We start from the raw sequence: 20609 nt of genomic DNA, 5'->3' as shown, positions 1-20609 counted from the left end.
GAATTTGATAATGGCAGCAATTCCGTTGTACTCTAGAGTCACTTGCAGGAAACTGTATCTTCCTTAAAAGCTCAGAAGGCTTACAGGATAGCCTTCAGGCGTTACGCCCCCGTTAGCGCGGTGGTAGGAACCCTTTTTGCTGTTAGTGGTGGTAGTATTGTAACGTGCGCATGCGCGCCGCGCTTCCGCGTTTGAGTGGGCTGAGTTATTACGTCATTGGGCCGCGCGGCGCGGCTAGGGTTGTGGTTGCCGGAAGTTGAGCGGCGGTAAGTAAGTCGTGGATGCGTAGCAGTCGCCGGGGCTGGCGGGGTTTACTTAGGAAAGCTGAGGCTAGTTTTGGGCTGGGTTGGAATATTCTTCGGCTGTCTGTACTTGGTCCCCTCGCACCCCGGCAGAGAGCGTTGCGATCTCCGAGTCGGGAGGCGCCTCTGGTCGCTCATTCTGTGAAGTGCAGCCTTTGCAGTGTGTGGACCGGCCACGAGTGAGCTTGTGCCCCCTGGTCTGTGAAGGGCTTTGATCTTTTGAATTATGAGGAGAGAAGTTTTTCCTTTAAACCTTTTCTAAGAGAGGTTCTGCATCCACTTAAAGGGCCCAGAGATTACAAATTAGTACTTTATAGGAAATCAGCCTGGTGAGGCAAATGCACTTGTCAGAAAGTTTCTGAGCCAGGCATAGTCGCGGGAGAGAGGTGATCCCAGCCGCAGGGAGGCTGAGCCAAGAGAATTGCTATTTAGAACCAGCCTGAGCAATCTGACACAAACCCTTTTGCAAACTAGAAAAGGGGCGCGCGCGCGGCGGGGGGGGGGGGGTGTAGTTAAGTCCCAGAGCAGTTCATCAGCTTTCCTGGGTGCTGGGTTCAATTACCATTACATGCCAAATTGAATTTGAGGTGAGACTAAATTCAACCTGCGTCTGCGTATGCAATCTTATTTAGTTCTTTAGAAATATTTTTAACAGTGCATGTATGTGTGTGGTCTCGTGAGTGTAGGTACCCGTAGAAGCTCCAGAGTTAAGACATGGCAGATCCCAGCAGAAGTTGAGCAACAGGCAGTTGTGCCTGATATGGGTGCTGGAAACCCGACCCAGGTCCTTGTAAGCACTGAGTCGAGTCAGCTTTCCAGTGTAAATTAATTTATTTTTTTAAGACTGAATGTCATGTACCCCATTGCTGCCTTTGAACATTCAATGAATGAGAGTCTGGCCTTTGCATTTTTATACTTCTGCTTCCACCTCCCTGGGTTCTCAGATTACAGCTGTGTACCACTATGCCTATTTTTTCCTGGTGCTGAAAGACTGAACCTAGCATGCAGGGCAATACTCTGTCATCAACTCAGAGCTTCACTCCCATCCCCATCACCCTATTTTAAATCCTGATCACAAATGTGCTTTCCCTTTCAAATGTGCTAATTTGATGAATTTTGATGTTGGTTTGACTTTGTCTTTTTAAACATTTTTTAAACCCACGTAACTGGTAGACTTGAGGGCTCTGCCTCAGGCTTTTCCTTTCCCTTAGACTGTTTACTCTTTTTTTTTTTTTTTGGCTTAAGATTCCTCAGGCACTGGCCTTGGTTTGTGAAAGCTCATGACTTCCAGTTGCTTCCAGTTTGCCTCCACCCAGTTCTTACTCAAAAAGTCATGTGATGAGCTAAGGACTGTGGCTTGCAGCTCATGCCCTGTTGGAGTCACATTTGCTTTTAGTTGCCCCATGTATCTTTGAAAGCTGCTAGATTGCCTTCCTCTCTCCACCATAACTAAATACATTTAGTTTGTTACCCATAGTGAGTTCTACTGTGATACAAGGTTTTCGTATTATTAAATCTCAACATGCAGAACAGTGTCTGGTATATATGCTTAACAAATATGCATAGATATATCAAATAATTTGTAAGTTCTAAAGATGAAATGGGATCCCCTAAAGTGTCAATAATCTGTATCCTTTAAATGAGGTGGTAGTGCTTGTTAATCTCGGCACTTGAGAGGCTGAGGCAGAGAAGGCAGAGAAGGATTAAGAGTTCATTCATGGTGCTAGGTTTGGTGGTGCACACCTTTAATCCCAGAGTGCTGGGATTGAAGGATCTCTGAGTTCAAGGCCAACCTGGTTTATAGAATGAATTACAGGGACAGCCAGTGCTATCCAGAGAGACCTTTCTTAAAGAAACAAGAGTTCATGCTTTTGATAGTAGCAGTAGTGCAATCCTTTAATTCCAGTACCAGAAGCAGGCATATACCTTATGAACTTGAGACTATCCTGGTCTTCATAGTGTGGCTTTGTCTAAACAAAAAATTCAAAGTTGAGGCCTATGGCAATGTTTCAGTGGCTTACCCATGCCGAGCAAACACAGGATCAGAGTCCAGAGTCCCAGAATCCTCATAAATACCAGGTAGACTTAGTGGCCTGATGTAATTTCAGCCTTGGAAGGTGGAGGCTGGCCGTGCAGAACAAGCTGCTAGACTGATAGAATATTGATGAGTTCTGGATCTGATTGAGACTGCTTCAATGAAACAGGGTTGAATGTGATGGAGGATAATTCCCAGCTTCAGCCTGGGCCTCCACATGGATGTGCACATATGCACACCGACATGCACGTGTGCCCTCACGGAATGTAAACATATATATATATATATATATATATATATATATATATGTATGTATGTATGTATGTATATCTCATGGACAACACACAACACACACATGAAAATGGACAAGGAACAAAGCCATCTTCAGCTGTATAGCTGTATGCTTTGGTCAAGTCTAGCTTGGGCTACATGAAGCCCAGTCTCCAAAAATGAATGAGTTAGTAACAACACTTCTAAGGAGTGGGAGGTGCTTCAAGTCCTGAGTGGTTTTATAAAAGCCCAGGTAACAGGATGGAGAGCAACATGGATACCAGAATTCATTTGGTTTCTGTTTGGATTTGAGGGTGCTATTTGAGAACGTGGTGAACAAGAATGAACTCTGAGGACATGGTATTTGAGCCACACCCAAACAACGAAAACTGTTTTCACCCCAGCTTTGTCTCCCAACTTTCTTACACTGCCTACAGTTGTGTCTTGCATAGGGTTCTGCCCTCATTTGCCCAGAACATTTGTCTTCAGGTATTTGTGGCTAACCCCTGTGTGATTTTTGAAACCCTTTAAAAGTTTGAGGATAGGACTTTATTACAAAACCACACGATTGAGTTTTATTTTCTGAAGGCCAATATAGTGGCACATACTTTTAGTCCAAGCATTCTGGAGGCAGAGGCAAGTAGATCTCTGAGTTCAAGGCCAGTTTGGTCTACAGAGAGAGTTACAAGACAGCCTGAGTTACAGAGAGAAATGCTTTGGGGGGCAGAGAGTTCTAGGGAATCCTTTTCTATCCTTAGTCAGTGTCTCATTAAAGAAAATGGATAGTTAGCTTCTGCTTAGTGCCTTACATGGTTCCAGAATCCGGGAATACAAAAATGAGGGATGTATGTATCCTTGGCCCCCAGGAGCTGACTCGTGACAATCTGGCAAAAAAACTTGCAGAGTTTTGAGGGAGGAGGACTTTGGTTGCAGGCAAATCAGGCTGGGGATACACAGCCATGCTGGCACTTTATCCTGGGCCTAGCAGGTATGCCCAGTGTGTGGCCTTTTGCATGTGGCTCAGACAGCTATGAATGCAGCCCAACACAAAATTGAAAATTTATTTAAGACATTAGATTACACAGTTGGACAGCATGAACTTTATAGGTGACAGTATGCTGTTCTACTGTCAGAAGGTTGAACCCACCTGTAACAATGCCCAGGGTACTCCAAATGACGAATGTTTGCAGGTGGTAAAACCAGGACCTGGGTGACACTGCATGCCCTGAGAGGAAGCGGAGCCATGGGAGAGTTGCAGGCTGCAAGGTGTCTGGGAAGTAGGAGCCACATTACCTATGGCCCTGTGGGCAGTGCCATTTTAGGCACAGACATTGTATGCCACACTTCTAAAAGTTACTTCCTTGGCTCCAGGGTCCTCTATAGAATATGGAGGAGAGGACTGGTGTGTACCCATCATGCACAAAGCCCTGAGTTCCATCTTTATAGCAGGTACAAGTAAATTAATAAAAGAATGTACTGTGCTGGCAAGAAGGCTCAGTAGGGAGAGGTGCTTGCTGCGAAGTCTAATGGCTTGGGTTTGATCCACAGGATCCACATAGTGGAAGGTGAGAACATGTCCTCTGGTTCCCACATGCATGTAGCATGCTCACGTCTTCCTACCAAATTAAAATGTGATAAAAATATAGAATTTATAGAAAAATTATGTTTTTTAAAAATGTTGATATTTCTCAGGCTTATTGGCATATGCCTCTCCTTGGAAGACTTGAGGCATGAAGATTACACATTCCACGCCAACCTGGGCCCCATAAGAAGACCTTGTCTCAGAATACAAAAGTTAAGATAGAATGGTTTTTTTTTCTAGTTCTGTCATAGTTCTATAGTTCTTTCTTCTGCATCGGGGTCTCTCTCTCTCTCTCTCTCTCTCTCTCTCTCTCTCCCTCTCTCTCTCTCTCTCTCTCTGTGTGTGTGTGTGTGTGTGTGTGTGTGTGTATGTGTATGTGTATGTGTAACAGTTAAAGTATAAAACCCCAATTGAAACTCTGGAGCTTCAGAACAACCACTCTAAGTGAACCACGTTCACTGAGATGCATAGAATTTGAGACTGGCCAGCTGCTTGAGTGGCTGCTTTAACCTAGTAGTGTGATGGTTTTAGTTGTGAGTTAATTAAAATAAAGCAAATATATAAATAAAGCAAATAAACAAAAAGATTATTAGATGTGTTTTAAGATTTAGGCCCAAGGATGCCAGAGGCAGAGCTACATCACCAGGCTCTGTCCCCGGTATGACAGAAGGGTGAGGGGAGGATGAGGTAAGCATTGTCCACATAGCCCTGCCTCAATGTACTACTGGCTGGGAAGTTTGGAGACTTACAATGTCATTGTGGGGTGGGGTGCAGCATAGTGCTCAGGGGAAAACCTACAGGAGTTTCCTCTGAATCTCCACGTGACTCCTGGGGAATCCAGCAAAGGTGGTCAGGCTTGAGGGCAAGCACCTTTATCTGCGGGATCGTGGGCTTTTATTTTGAAAGTGTTGGAGTGGGAGGCAGGGCACTGAAGAATTTTAAGCAAGGAGGGCATGTGCTGTCATCTATCTCTAAGTCACTGCACAAGGCAGGTCAACCTGAGGACTTGTCAGGATTCTGTTGCAGTGATCCAGGTGACAGAGGACAACAGCTGGTCGGAATCACTGGCTACAGAGAAGGCAGTAGATTTTTGAGAACGGAGGTAGGCTTTGCGGGCCTGACTCAGGAGAGGAAGAAGACAAGACTCATGTTGGGGGCTGAGTTCTCTGCTTTAGGTCCTTGATTATACCTGCTTTCTCTGAGGTTAGACTTACAGTCAGTTGGTCTCATTTTTCCACCCTTCCCCAGGGAAGTGAAATCCACAGATGCCTTCCTCTTCCTCCTCCTGATTTCCCCTCCCTTTCCCAGAGTCTGAAGGCTCACTGTGTAGTCCTGATGAGATGAGACAATATGAATTTCCATGTACACGGCAGACTAGACAAGTCCTGTTCACTGTTTCTTGGCCCAACCCCAGAATTCTAGGTGTCCCCACCTTCTTTACCTAGGCCCTGTCCTTTGAACTGGCATCTGCTCATTGGGTTGGAGCATGTGTGGAAAGGAAGTCTCTTTCCTCAGGGGATCCAGGAGTGTGGGGAAGGGGTGCACATTCCTTGCCATTTCCTAAAGACCCACCAATGACCTGGTAGATAGATACAGCATGTTCTTCCTACAATCACACTCTAGCAAAGTCTGAATGCTACCTACATGGCTATGGGATGTTCTTATCCATTTCCCATGTCCTCCTCACAGTCCTCAGCTGCCCTCCCTGCCTCTTGCCTCACCATGTTACACACATCAGCCAAGGCTCTTCTTTCTCTGTTGCTCCTCACCCTGTCTTTTTAAGCCTTGTCCATCACTTTGTACTTAATTCTAATCTGAGGAAAGACAGTGTGTTGGCAGGGGCCTGGTAGCTGATGCCCATTTGTAAGACCACCACTGGGAGACAGGCAGGAGGATTATGACAGTTGGCCCCGGCTAGGCTACATTAAAAAGGAGGATGGACAGGAAGAAGAAGGGTTCAGGAAAGGCAGAAAGAAGTCATACACAATGATACTGACTCCTCTGCCTGTGAGATCCTGTCTTAGTTAGGGTTTTACTGCTGTGAAAAGATACCATGGTTGACCAAGGCAACTCTTATAAAGGAAAACATTTAATTGGGGCTGGCTTATAGTTCCAGAGGCTTAGTCCATTATTGTGGGAAGCATGGCAGCATGCAGGCAGGCAGGGTGTTGGAGAAGCTGAGAGTTCTACATCTCCATCCACAGGCAGCAGGAAGAGACAGTGAGCCTCTAGGACTGGCTTGAGCTTCTGAGACCCCAAAGCCCACTCCTAGTGATGCACTTCATCCAACAAAGCTATACTTCCTAATAGTGTCACTCACTATGAGCCTATAGGGGCCGTTTTTATTCAGACCACCACAGATCCAGTCTTCTTTCCCTGGGACCTGGTTGCATTGTCTGTTTGTTTCCTTTGTTTTTTTACTAACCAGTCCCACCTCAGTAGCCTCAGTTTCTCTCTTCTGGTAGAAAAAGAATAGCCTCTATTAGCCATTGCCTACCTTTCCAGCCAGTGTTGGTGAAAGCCGTGTGGAACACTCTGCTTCCTCCCACCCTCATTGGTTGCCATGCTTTCTGCACCTAGCACCCACCACACTGCATCCTCCCCAAGCCGCTGACAGCACCCTGCCAGAGCTCGCCAGCTTTCCTGCTCCATCTCTGAACTTCTTGACATACCTGGTATATGTTCATTGCTGGTATTGTCCCGTGCTTCCCAGCCTGACAGTTTTCCTTTTGATTACATCCATGGGCTCTCTCCCTTCTGCAGTGAGTACTAGTTTTCTCCAAGGCTGTACTCAGTTTTTTGACCTCACATACAACTTTATGCTAACAGACTTGTGAACCCTGCTGTGTGTCTTGGGGGGGCCCTTCAGAGTGCTACCCTGGATCTCTGAGTCCAGATATAGAAGCTTGTTACTGTTCCTGTAAATCTGCTGTTCTTTCTGCATCGTTTAATTTGCCATCATCTTTTCCCTCCATCCTTGAGGCAGAATCTCAAGAGTCTTATTGGGTATTCCCTCCCTTGCAGGATCTCTTTCCTGAGTTACTCCTGACATCGTTGTACCTGCTGTCCTCCTCACTGCCTTCCCTCCTTGCCTTGCCTACGTTCCCACGCTGCCTCCTGCTGCTTGGCCCACCTTAGCAGTCTACCCTTGCTGCTGTACAGTCCCTTTCTGGAGCACAGAGCTCTGCTGGAATGGAAGGCCTTTTCCTTTCAGACCCTTTGGGTATAGCTTGGCCTACTCTGGTGACCAGTAGGCTTTAGCTGCTGTGTCCTCATGCCTCTCCTTCATTCTGCCCAGGCTGATTCCTGTTTGCCTGAACGTAGCCTGCTGGCCACTCATTCCTAGATCTTGTCATCAGCAAGTCCTTGTTAGGAACACGTGAGTGGTTGGGGACTCGGGCAGATGCTCGGAAAGCAGTGGTGGGAACATGGAAACAGCATGGTTATGTTTGAACTTTGCTTCCAGGCAAGACGGATATTCATAATGTATAATATGATGGGCATGGTGGTATGCTGGCCCGCCTCTAGAATTGCAGCTTTCACAAGGCCAAGGTGGGAGGAATTTGAAGCCTGCCTGATCTGCATAGTGAGACTGTCTCAAAAAAATACTCATAAATTACTGACTATACAGTGAAGATGAGGTACAGAGTGCTGTTGGAAGGTGCAGGATCTGTGGAAAGGATGGCAAGGCTGCGATGTAAACAGGGAAGGAAAATAACTGGGTGAGTGTGTGGGACAAAAATGTTCCATGCTGTACAGAAGCCGTCGGGAAATTCTAGAATGGATATGGAAGCGAAACAGCTTTCTTTCTGTTTTTTTTTATTTTTTTATTTTAAAATAGTGTCTTAGTCTAGTGTAGGCTAACCTCAAACTCATGATCCTCTTGCCTCACTGTCCTTAGGGCTGGATCTGCAGATTTGTGCTGCAGTCCCCAGTTTACCCGTCACTCTTTGGCCTACGCTTCTCCTTTCAGCTTCCTATAGTGGGTGAGTGTGTGTCTGTATATGGGTATACACATGTGTGCAGCTGCATGCATGAAGGCCAGAAGCAGACAATTGGTGTCTTGCCATTCTTCCCCTTATTCTTTTGTAACAGGACCTTTCACTGCACTTGGAGCTGGGATGGCAGCCGGCAAGCCTCAGTCCTCCACCGCAGTCGAGTTACAGGCATGCATGGCTGTTGCTGGCTGGCTTTTTACATAGGAGGTGGGGATTCAAACTCAGATCTTCACGGTTGCTCATTAAGTGCTGTTACTGACTAAGGCACTCCTTCAGTCCCAGTGTAGCTTCCTGATCTAGTTCTTGCCTGCCACCTGGCCCATTCTCAGGATTTAGTGTAGCTTCCTGATCTAGTACTTGCCTGCCACCTGGCCCATTCTCAGGATTTAGAAGTGTGTGGACTGGTTTATTTTGGTCTGTTTAACTTTGTAACAGTAACCACAGGATATCTGTTTTCCTTTTTCTTTTAATTGAGAGGAAGCCAGCCAAGTTAAACGTTTTGTAGTGTGAGGCTCAAAAGAAAAAAGTTATTCCACCCTGCCTGCCCTAGGCCCCTGTTGAGAGTCCTCTTCCAGTTTGAAAAAGTTTGGCTGAAAGGTATCCATGAGAAACAGTCTGGCCTAGTTATTGCATTTAGGCATGCCTCCTCGTTCCTCCCACCATACCTGTGCAGACCTTTGCCCCACTCTGCACAGTGTGCTTGGTTCACTTCCAAGTTGTGCTGCTGTTCCCAGCACAGATTCCCTGACAGTCGGCTCTGGAGGTGGGCCTGTTGCTACCTGCTGCCATCTGAACTATTGCATGCAGGGAGGATAGGGGCGAGAGATCAGGTAAGTGTTTGCTGAAAGGAAGGTAGGAAACCTGTACATCTTTAACATGCTTTGATAGTGTTAGCTCATCATTCCCATATTGGTACTGAACCCAGGGCCCTGTGCTTGCTAAGCAAAGGTCCCATGGCCACATTAAGTCCCCAGCCCCTTTGTTATCTGTTTTGATGCCTCTTATACAGCAACTATATGCATTTTCAGACTGAATTCTCACACTACTTCTACAGTCAGTACATCTCATGTACACGTGCAGAAAGTCTCAGAAGTTGAAAAACAGGTGGGAAGGGGCCGAGGTAGGACTGAACTCTATCTAGTCCTCAGCCTGGGAGACTGTGTCCTCCCCCTCGTCCATCCTACAGTGTACCAGACTGTACTGTATTCTTGCCTGTAGGTTTCGGGTCCATTTAGTTGCTTGTTTTTATTTTTTAAGACCAAGATTATTTGGTTTTACTCTAGGTCCGCCGGCTATCTAGTCTCTGGTTCTTGGTCACCCACACAGTGTCAGGAATGGGTTCCACTGGTGGAGTGGCCTTAAGTCAGATCGGTTATTAGTCGTTTACTTCCATGAGCTTTGTGCTATCATTGTCCTAGGGCATCTTGCAGGCAGGACACCATTGTAGATCACAGAGTTTGTGCCAGCCCTGAAACTTTAAAAGAAATATGTCTCCACTTTGTGTGTGAATAAGGGTACAGGTGTGGCGGTCAGATGACAACCTCAGATGTCGACCCTTGCCTTCCACCTTGTTTGAGACAGTTTCTTTGTTGGTTTTCCACTGTGTGTACCGTGATAGCTGGTGGGGGAGCATCCACTGTGTGTACCGTGATAGCTGGTGGGGGGGCATCCACTGTGTGTACCATGATAGCTGGTGGGGGAGCATCCACTGTGTGTACCGTGATAGCTGGTGGGGGAGCATCCACTGTGTGTACCATGATAGCTGGTGGGGGGGCATCCACTGTGTGTACCATGATAGCTGGTGGGGGGGCATCTAGGATCCTGCAGTCTCACTTCCTATCTATCTCACTGTTAGAGCTCTGGGCCCTGGACCTTCGGCCTTCTCTGTGAGAGTTCTCAGCAGGAGCTGACCGCTTCATTCCCAAACAGCCTGTGGCCTGGCTGGTGTGGGCTGTGCTCCTTTGAGAGAGGAGATGCCAGGCAGACAAGTCTTAGAGCCATGTTTGTGGAATGCTATAGGTTAGCACAAAGAGGAACTGGAAAGTGGATTGCAGCTATGCCTCTGCCTCCTGGATGCCAGGCCCTGGGGCAAACATTCCCACCCCCTTCCTTTTCCAGAGGCATCCTGGCTTGTGACATCGCCCCACACATTGCAGATGGGGAGATCTGGGTTTCTCAGCTAGTAGCAAGTGGACCCCAGAACCTGGCTCCTAGGGGGCTTCAGGCCAAATTCTTCACTGCATCCTGCCAGCTCTGCTTCTGGCATTTTCTCTGAACCATTAAAAACTTCCCAACTCTCTCAAAGCAAGCAAACAAAAAGCACACAGAAAAATTTCTGGGGGTGGGAATAGGTAAGCTGATGTGTTTTTATGCTCCTCTCTCCAGCTCCACTTTCCCTGAAGAGAGCTTTTTGCTTCTCTAGCTGCTAATTTTCTACCAGTGAGCCTCCTTTGTTTCTGACAATCTACTACTGGTCTGCAGTTTGCTGTGTTCAATCCAATTAGACTCATGCTGAGAGATAACCACTGGGCAGCCTCACCACCCCCAGCAAACACATCTTCTAATCATTTCATGAACACCAAAGCCCAGATACCTCCTTCTTCAGCCTGTTTGGCAACAAAATGCCAGAAGAGCAGTGCAAAAGTACTAGGTCATGGAAGACAGTTCTTATTTGAAGCAGCTTCTTCTGTGTTAAAGAAGTAAGTCACCACCTGCTAACCCAGATGGAGATGTGGCCCCCGAGGCTCTTGGTAGGGTTGGTTTTGTCTTGACATTGGAGGCTTTCTTCACTTGTATTCAGGCTTAACACATACACATTCACACACACTCACACACACACTCACACACTCTCACACAGTCACACACACTCACACACTATGAATGACTGTGTCTTTACAAAGGTATGTATTCCATGAGCAGCCCAGCTCAGGCTTTAGGCTCTTCTGCTCCCTGGAAGGCTTCCCTATGCTCGTTCTCAGCCACCCACGTGCCCCCATGCAGCAACTGACTTCAACTAAAAGCACCTTGTTGATGGGGATTGCCTGCTGTGGAGTGTAGCTGTGTGTCCGGGTGATAAAAGTAGTCTTTCTAACAAAAACATTGCTAGAAAATCCCATTTATCCTTCTCCTAGAAACTCCATTCAAGGAGGGGGGTGCGCGTGTGTGTGTGTGAATTTATGTGTGTTTGTGTATGTAAGTTTTTTTTTTTTTGATGCATGCTCTCATCATGTGGCCCTGAATTTACTGTGTAGCTCAAGCTGGCCTCAGTCACAGCAGTCTTCCTCCTCAGTCTCCCATCCAGAACTAGCGTCTCAGCACACTCAGCTTTCCTTGTGGTTTTATCCAGGCATGCTCCTTAGTGAAGCCAAGCCTGCTTTCTACCCTGCCCAGTTGTGTCTTCCTACCCCCCAGTTTGCAGCAGAGCTTCGGTGAGACTTGTAACACCCTGACACCTTGGACAGTTGTCAGCCAGTCCTGGTCATCCATTCTGCAGAATGTTTTTCAGTTTGGGTTTATTTGATGCTTACACCTGCCCAGGACAGCCATGTTGTTCTCATGCATTTGACTTGAGAGCACAGACTGTCTGCTGGCATTAACTTTGACATTATCGATAATATTTTTTTTCCTGTGCTGGGACTATCACGCAGAGCTTTGAGTGTGCCAAGTGCAGGCCATATCACTGGGCCATATGCCAGCTCAAGGTAGTGTCTTAATGGCCAGATTTTGTCCTCGTGGTCACTTTCTTTCTTCTTATGGCTTTTTTTTTTGGTGTGTGTGTGTGTGTGTGTGTGTGTGTGTGTGTGTGTGTAGAGCTACGGTGAGGCTGAAAGGGGACCCTGAACCTCCTATCACAGGAACACTTTCACAAGAATGTCCTCTTTTCTGCTTCTGTGTGTAGTAAGGAACAAGTTAAGTTGACTTGTAAACACTGAGATCTTCGTCCTCAAGGAGGGATAGTTAGCAGATTTCCATCCTATGTGTTCTTCAGGCTTGTTGCTACTGTCCATGGTAATAAACTTCCAGAATCAACAGTCTGTCTTCCCAGACACAGAGGCACTTCCTCCTATGTCTCTTGAGGGAGAGTCCCAGAAAGGAATCTAGAATTCACTCCAGTGACATTTGTTTTTACATTGTTATTTATTTGTTTGTTTATTTGTGTGTGTGTGTGTGTGTGTGTGTGTGTGTGTGTGTGTGTGTGTTTTCATGCCATGGCACTCATGTGGAGGTGAGAGAACAGTTGCAGGGTTGATTCTTTCCTTCCACCATATGTGTATGTGTCCTAGAGATCCAGCTCAAGTTGTCAAGTTTGGCGGCATGTGGCTTTATTCACTGAAACGTCTCATCAGCCCTCTTGTCACACCGAGAGCCATTCTGCAAGGGACTAGCAATATGGGGGACCAGCATAAACCATGATCTTTACATTGTAAATTTACAAGTGAGTGGATGGAGACAGATGGGCAAGCAAAGAGGTGAACACAGCACCAGATGCAGAGGAGGCTTGGAGGCAGCAGCACAGTGCCACCCGTGACACTGTGGGCTGAGTGTTTCCAGGTTCGTGGCTTCTTATTCAGAAATAAAATAAAGCCCATTACAGGTGGCAAGGCAGTGAGGACACTTTAGTCATAGCAGAGTAATAGAACAGATCAGAACGTGCTGCAAGAGAGCAGCAAGCAGTGAGTCACGTGAGTGAAGATACTCATGGCCCTAAGTGACTGCCCGAGGTCTCTTTATGGGGCCTAAAGCAGCAGGGGGCTGTTGCTAAGGGGCTTTGTGTTTCAGAGGTTCTCTGTAATGATGGGTTAGGTCAGGCAATCCTTTTTCTGCTGCACACATCACTTCCTGTATCTGATTCTAGTTCTATGCAGTTTCAGTTCTTCACAGGTGTAAGATGGTAGATAGATGATTGTCCCTAGAAATTCCTTTGAGGATGCAGTTTTGCCTTTTTTACCAAAACTGGTTCTTATACCTGGACACAAAGAGAGCAGGATTAAGTGGAATCTGTCTGAATTTGACCATTGTCAATGGAAGGAGAAACCAATTTGATTGCTGGGAGAGGAGTAGTGAATATATAGAGGATGATGCAGGTGAGGTCCTAGGCTACTAACAGGTTTCCAGATGCATTGTATAGAGATGTGTGTATGTGTGCATAGTATAGACAGGCAAATGTCTCAGGCTCCAGGTGCATTGTTGGAAGTGGGGGGGAGGGGTATGTATACCTTATACCAAGTAGAGTCCCATGTTACTAAACTATCCTCTATGCTTGCTTACCTCAATAAGCAAGTGTTCAGGAGAAGAGTGAGCAGTCCTCTGACAGAGGGATGTGGCAGCTAAAAGTAGGCATTGGGGCACAATAGCAGCTTACCTTTTGCCTCAAGAAGAGCATCAAGTCAGAGATGCAGTGAGGCAGGGAGCTGAGAGTGGAGGACTTGAAAGGCAGTGACAGGAAGCCGGAGAAAGTGTGAAGGAAATCCCCAGGATGTGCAAGTGTGTCAGTGAAGGACAGCACTGTACTTCTGAGAAGCTGGAGTCCTGCTGACTCAGTCTTTCCAAGGTGTTACCAAGTCTCAATAAATTTTAAATGTGCTTCATCTAATGCTGAGAGCTGGCTGAGTGTTCTGCGTAGACTGTATTTACTTGATCATAAGAGCGTGTTTACACAGAGCAGGGCATGGAGACACATGCCTGTACTCCCACGCACTCAGAAGATTAAGGCAGGGGCTTGTGAGTGAGTTCAGGGGACAGCGTGGTCTTCATAGAAAGTTCACAGTCAGCCTTGACTATCTATGTACAGGACGCTGCCACCCCAGCCCAGTATGCACTGTATTACAAGGTTACATCCTAGATCAACCAACTGTGGCCTTTGATTCCGACCTTGGAAACTGCTTGCCCTTTAACAGCCCTTGGTAATTTCTGAAGCCATGAAAATATTCTGGCAGAAATTTCAGTCTGTCTAAAGCATAAAATCAAAACATAATAATATTTTTTTTAAAAGATAGGGTTTTTTTCTTTTTCTTTTTTTTCAGTCTCAGAGGCCAGAGGAGGACACTGAGTGTCCAGCTCTAACATCCTCTACCTCCTCTTCTTGAGATGGGTTATCCATTTAACCTAAACTCCATTGAATTTACCAGTTTTGATGACTTTCCTGCCAGTGAGCTTACAGTGTCCACCTGTCTGCCACCCAGTGCTGGGGTTACAGCTGTGTGTGACCACCCTCAGGTCCTTAGGTGGACTCAGGGGGTCCCAACTCAGCAAGTGTTCCCGCCCACTGAGCCCTTTCTCTAGCCTCTGGCTTTGACAGTTTTAAAGGGTTGTAAGAAAGGGAGATTAATGTAGACAAACTATTTGTGGCTTGCAGTTTCCTAAATATGTACTTCCTAGCCACTTCCAGGGAGAGCTTGGTAGCCCCTGTGTGGCTGACACTGCACCGTTTGACAGATGATCGTCACTTGGATCACTTGACACTCGGATGCTCCCACTAGTGGAAGCATGAGCAGCCCACTTCCCGTCTGCACAGCTCAGGCAGCATTAGTCATTGGGGGTCTGATGGACTTTGTCTTACTGTGTGTCATCCGCACACTGGCCTGGAGTGGAGATGAGAGTGGATTTCATGTGAGCGTTTGCCAAACATCTTCTGTACTCCAGGTACTGTGCTCAGCTGAGGGAAGGCGGATGATACAATGTTCTTAATGTTACAAAAGCAATTATTAAATTTATTCCCCTAACATTCAAAAATTAAAACATGGCAGGTAAAAGATTTAGTTTTTAGGGCTGGAGAGATGGTTCAGTGGTTACAAGCTCTGGCTGTTCTTGCAGAGGACCCAGGTTTGATGCCCAACACCTACATGGTGGCTTTCAGCTGTTAATAATTCCAATTCCCGGGGATGCCCTCTTTTTGACTTCCTGGATACCTGTACATTCTATAATCATGACAAACACACATATTCTTTATGTGTATAAATAAAAGCTAAAAAAACCCTTAAAGATTCAGTTTTAAGTAATTTTCAGTCTTTAAAATCAACAGTATTTAAAATCTTTTTTTGGGGGGGGATTAGTATTTGTTTGAGATTTTTACAACATCCTTTATATAGTATATTAGTCAGGGTTCTCTAGAACGATGGTTCTCAACCTGTGGGTTGTGACCCCTTTGGCAACCCTCTATCTCCAGAAATACTAATATTATGATTCATAACAGTAGCAAAATTACAGTTACGAAGAAGCAACAAAAGTAATATTATGGTTGGGGCCACCACTACATGAGGAGCTGCTAAAGGGTCACAGCGTCAGGAAGGCTGTCGGCACCGCTCTAGAGCATCAGAACTGATAGAATGAATCTATCACACATAGGAAAGTTACAGTGGTTTACAGCTAGTCCAACAATGGCTGTCTACCAATGGAAAGTCTAAGAATTCATAGTTTAGTCCAGATGTTTCAACTGTATATACTTCTTCAGTATACTCTGGAATCCCAAAAGAAGTAGGCTGTAATGCCAGTGAAGGATAGACTGGCCAGTGAGAGCCAGGGCGAGCAGGCAAATAAAAGGGCTTCCTCCTTCCAAGTCCTTTATATAGGCTGCCACCAGAAGGTATGGCCTAGATTTAAGGTGGATCTTCCTAATTCAGTGATTTAATTAAGCAAAATCCTTCACAGGTGTACCCAGCTGCTTGGGTTTTAGTTGAATTAGTTGTCAACCAAGAACAGCCATGACAGTTTCCATCTTTTAAAATATGTACACAATTCTCCTGGTATCTGACACAGTTGCCAAAGCCTTTTTTCCCTCCTGTCAGTGGAGCACAGAGCCAGGAAGTGCTGATGTAATCAGCTGGGATGGCTCCTGCCCTGCCAAACCATCACCAGGCCTGTCCATGGAGCCATGGAGTTTGGACAGAAAGAAAAGTGCTCTTATTTCCCTTATTTCTGTATTGCTGTTGCAGATACACAGCACCAAGTTAGATTCAGAGATGACACAGTGACTCTGTCAGTAGCTGACCCCTGACCCTCCACCTTCTACTCCCCAGCCTTCTGCCTCTTGCTTTCTGCTCACCCACCCCCCACCCCCCGCTGTGCCACCTACCCCCACCCTCTACTTCCTCCTTATCCTTCTGCATCCTGCTTACGGTTCACCTCCTGCCCAGCTCTACACCTCCAGTCTCTGGTCCCTGCTTCCTGCTCCCTGTCCCTTTTCCCTTGACTCCTGACTTCCCTCTTGCCCTCCTCTTATTGCCTCCTCTTCCGGTCCCCTACCTCCTACCCACTGTGTCTCACCCCTCCCCGCCCCACTTCTTATTCCCGTCTCACCTCCCCAGCTTTTTTCTCTTGGTCAGTTTGGTCATAAGTTTTGGATAAGTGCCATGCTGTGCCATCTGTGCTCCCACATGTAAGTCACTAGGTATGGCTCAACAGAGTCTACAACTAGCACCAGGGCTCTGAGGCAGTTGAAGTGCTGGGGGGTTGTTGCCCAACCGCTGTCATTTCCCTTTCATCTTGACTGTGTTTTGGCTGCTGGGATTCGTGCCAAGCCTTCATCAAAGCCTGTCTTCTTTCACTAGAAAGAAGTGAAGTCCCATCTGGGAGACTTGGGTTTGACCCACACTCAGCATCAGGGCCCTTGTCTGAACGCAGTGTCCAGGTAGGAATGGTGTGGTATCAGTGTTCAGCTTCTAAGATGACAAGAGGCTGAGGTCTCTCCTGCTCAGCTCAGAGCCGCAGAGTCTGGCTCTTCAGGAGGAGTGAGAGCCAGAGATAGGCAAGACTGACTCCGCACCTGCATGCACTTGCTCCTCTGGGCCCTCTGCTCTTCCCTTCCAGCTTAGGCATGGTGGTACTTGCTGTTAGGTTCCTCAGAGGTCTAGCCTGTCCCAGATGCTTACAGCAAATTCCCCTGTTGTGTTACTGTGGCTGCTACACCTTCCTGTCACACCCTTTGTGAAGTCAGTAGGATCTTGCATTCTGCCCAGATTTTCTCAAAGCCAAGTAAGCCAGAAAACTTTTGAACTATGTGCCTTTTATGCTCTTTTAGCATGCCTCTTATTCCCTGTGGTTTTTTTGTTTGGTTGGTTTTTGTTTATTTGGTTTTTGTTTGTTTTGTTTTCCCTAGCACTTCTCTACAGCATTCATTACAGAGGTGTAAATGACATTACAAATGGTCTCTAAGTGATCACTCTTGGTGACCTTCGCAGCCTTTAAAACTATAGGGAATTTTTTTTTAAATCTGTGGGATCCACTGGCCCTAGTAAAATTCCACCTCAGCAGGCCATCAGAGAGCACTCAGGGGAAAGAGAGTTGGGCCTGATCTTGGGGAGGAAGTTGTGGATAGCTGACTCTGCAGCAGGACTGAGTGAGGTGCATTTGCACTGCTGTCACTCCTGGGCCCATCTTCCCTTACACTAGGTGTTTAGCCTGTGTTGGAAGAGCAGCAACCAAATCCAAACACTGGATGTTGGTTGGCTCAAGAGATGAAAGAGTAAAGTTCTGAAAAGAAGATCTTTCCATCAAGGCCCAGCAGCATAGGGAGAGAAGAGAGGTGTTGAAACTGGGTGGGCCTGTGTTCTTTATGCCACTTCCTCACTGTGTGACTCAGGGCAAGTTGCTTAACCTCTCAGTGCCTCATTTACTTTAAAGGAAACAAATTAATTGCTTCTGGGCTGTCATGGGATGGCTACATACAATGTATAGTGTAATGCTTAGTGCTTGGGAGAATGAGCATCTAGGGAGAACACTTTCCATTGGCCATTATGAATTTTTGTAAAGGGATCTGGGAAGATAACTTAGCAAAAGGCACGAGGACTTGAGTTTGCTCTCCAGAACCCATGTGAAAATATGGGACATAGCCCAGCAAGGTGGCTCAGCACTGAAGGTGCTTGCTACTGATGGCCTCATTCAATCCCGGAACCTACAAGGTGGAAGGAAAGAACCAATTCCTACAAACTGTCCTCTGATCTCTTTGTGTATGGGATGATACACTTGCACACCTAATCTCCCCAAATTAAAAAAAAAAATAATGTAAAAATAGGTGCTCGGCTTAGTGGCAAGCATGTGTAATCACAGTGCTGGGTGGTAAAGACAGGAAGAGGCCTGGGGCTCACTGGTCAGCCATTCTAGCCTATGAGTTCCCGAGATGGGTGTTGCTCTTGAAGATGGCTCCTGGGGTTGTCCTCTCCTTTCCACATGCACATCCACCTGCACGCACGTGCCTACACACTGTTTAAAAGGCATCTCATGCTGCAGTGAGATCTGTCACCTATAGGACAAGGAGCCACTGCCCCCCAACAGCTGTGGGTATTAATGAGAGCTATCTAAAGGACTCTGAAGAGATGAGAAGGGAGTTTTCCCAGCAAAGTGGGGAAAGATTTCCTAAGAATGCAGGGAACAGCGGCCATGGCCATCAGCTCCAAGGTAACACCAGGTATCCGCCTGCATAACCTGGGCTGCTGGTCAGACTTCCCGACTCCTGGACACCAACCTTGTTCTTTGTCCCCTGCACAGGAAGAATACAGGGGGCCCAGGCAATTCGATTTTTAAAAAAGATTTATTTTTATCTGTGTGTCTGTGTATCAGTGTGCTAGTTTGTATACAAGCATAGTGCCCTGGTGAGGCCAGGAAGGCATCAGATCTGGAGCTGGAGTTACAGACCGTTGTAAGCTCCCATGTGGGTACTGAAAACTAAACTCCAGTCCTGGAAGAGCAATCTGCGCTTTTAACCACTGAGCCATCTCTGCAGCCTCACATACCTCATTCTTCTAAAGCACAGGTAGGGTGGTACACACCAGTAATCTCAGCACTCTAGAGGCTGAGGCCTGAGAATCAAAAGCCTGTGGACAATCTGGGCTATGTAAAGAGACCCTGGGTGAGGCATAAGTCTGTGGACAACCTGGGCTATGTAAAGAGACCCTGGGTGAGGCATTGCCCAAAGCATACTGCTGCTGTTTGTGATCAATGAGGCTCACCAGTTCTACAGGAAAGGGGTTGATTATTTTCATCCTTCCTGCTGTCTTCTGCTGATTTTTCTCCATTTCCTAAGCCCTGTTGAGAGTGTTCCATCCATTCACACTGGGGCTCTGGTGCTCAGTGTACTTTTTAAGTGGGCAGAACATATTGAGCCTGTAGAAAGCAGTTGTCCCTAAGGCTTCCATCAGCAGAGTAACCTAGCCCCAGCCATGGGGACACAGGAGCTCCTCTCCTGTGGTGACTCTGAGAACACAGTTTGTTCGCTGCCTAACAGTTTCTGTTCAATTGCATTTTAGAGAGTTTTAGGCATTAAAATCCAGTAGACAGAAGGTCATCTTGTGGTGTCCTTTTACTCTTCTTTAAGGGCCTGGAACTAACCTAGCTCCTCCTTCCTTTGCCTCTCATGGTGGGGTAAAAGCCTTTGAGCCACCACACCCAGCCCCTCTTTTCAAATTACACTTTACCAATTGGTATTTATTGCACATTGTACTGGGCCATCTCAATACAAGTAAATGTGCTTTGGTATTTGTGATGCTCTTTCCCCACCCCCTAGTCCCTCCACCTCTATTTCCTTGATTGTCTTCTTTCAATCCCAGCTTCTGCAGATAAGAGGAAATTCGTCTCTGCCTTTAATGGTTGACTCTTAGTCCCATCGATTTTTATGCAAACACTCTGATTTCTTCTCAATGGCTCGACAACACTCCATTGTGCATATGTAGCAGTTTTCTTTCTCCATTCATCCGCTGATTCCAGAGACTGACTGATGGGTACAGTGTTGTGATAAGTATAGACATGCTGATGTCTCCAGTATATAAGGTCTTAGAGCCTTTGGTGGATGTCCAAGGAACAGTGTAGCTCAGTAACTTGGTGCCTTTTCCAGGAATCATTTGGCTACAGCTGCATGCATTCATTTCCAGGTTCCTGTATTTTATTCCATTGGTCTACATGACTGTTGCATCAATACGTCATACTATTTTTGCTACTACATACTATTGTACTATACTACAACTCTGTACTATAGTGTGAATGTAAAATATAATAGAAAGGGTCTCATTCATAGCTGTGACTGGATTTGAACTCTCTTTGTAGACCAGGCTAGTTTTGCTCACAGAGATCTGCCTGCTTCTACTTCTTGGGTACTGGAGTTACAGGCATGTACCTCACCCAGCTTCTATAGTATATTTTGAATTTAGGTACTGTAGTTGTTAGCATTCTGTCTAAACTCCACCTTCACAGTTACCTGGCAACAGACAGGTAGGCCTGGCCCACAATAAAAGGGGCTGCTTGCCCCCTCCTCTCTCTCTTGACCTCTTGCTCTTGCTCTCTTGATCCCTCTGTCCCCTTCCCCCTTCCCTTTCCCTCTCTCCACATGCTCATGGCCAGCCTCCACTTCACTTCTCTCCTCTCCTCTCCTCTCCTCTCCTCTCCTCTCCTCTCCTCTCCTCTCCTCTCCTCTCCTCTCCTCTCCTCTCCTCTTC

At 46.5% G+C, this 20609-nt stretch overlaps 1 protein-coding gene across 2 annotated transcripts in view; it reads left to right on the top strand.

Annotated features, from left to right (window-relative positions):
* Positions 1-231: 231 nt before the first annotated feature.
* The window catches only part of Atg7 (autophagy related 7), a 211837-nt gene continuing 191459 nt past the window's right edge, over positions 232-20609 (top strand). For both annotated transcript variants that reach the window (XM_028753586.1, XM_028753584.1), the window contains exon 1: positions 232-266. The gene's annotated coding sequence lies outside the window, so the exon portion shown is untranslated. The remainder of the gene's footprint in view (positions 267-20609) is intronic.

This window comes from Grammomys surdaster, unplaced genomic scaffold, assembly GCF_004785775.1.
Source record: "Grammomys surdaster isolate TR1022 unplaced genomic scaffold, NIH_TR_1.0 125950, whole genome shotgun sequence".
Classification (NCBI taxonomy): Eukaryota; Metazoa; Chordata; class Mammalia; order Rodentia; family Muridae; genus Grammomys; species Grammomys surdaster.
Note: the sequence above shows the minus strand (reverse complement) of the source record. Positions and strands in the feature narration are given on the sequence as shown.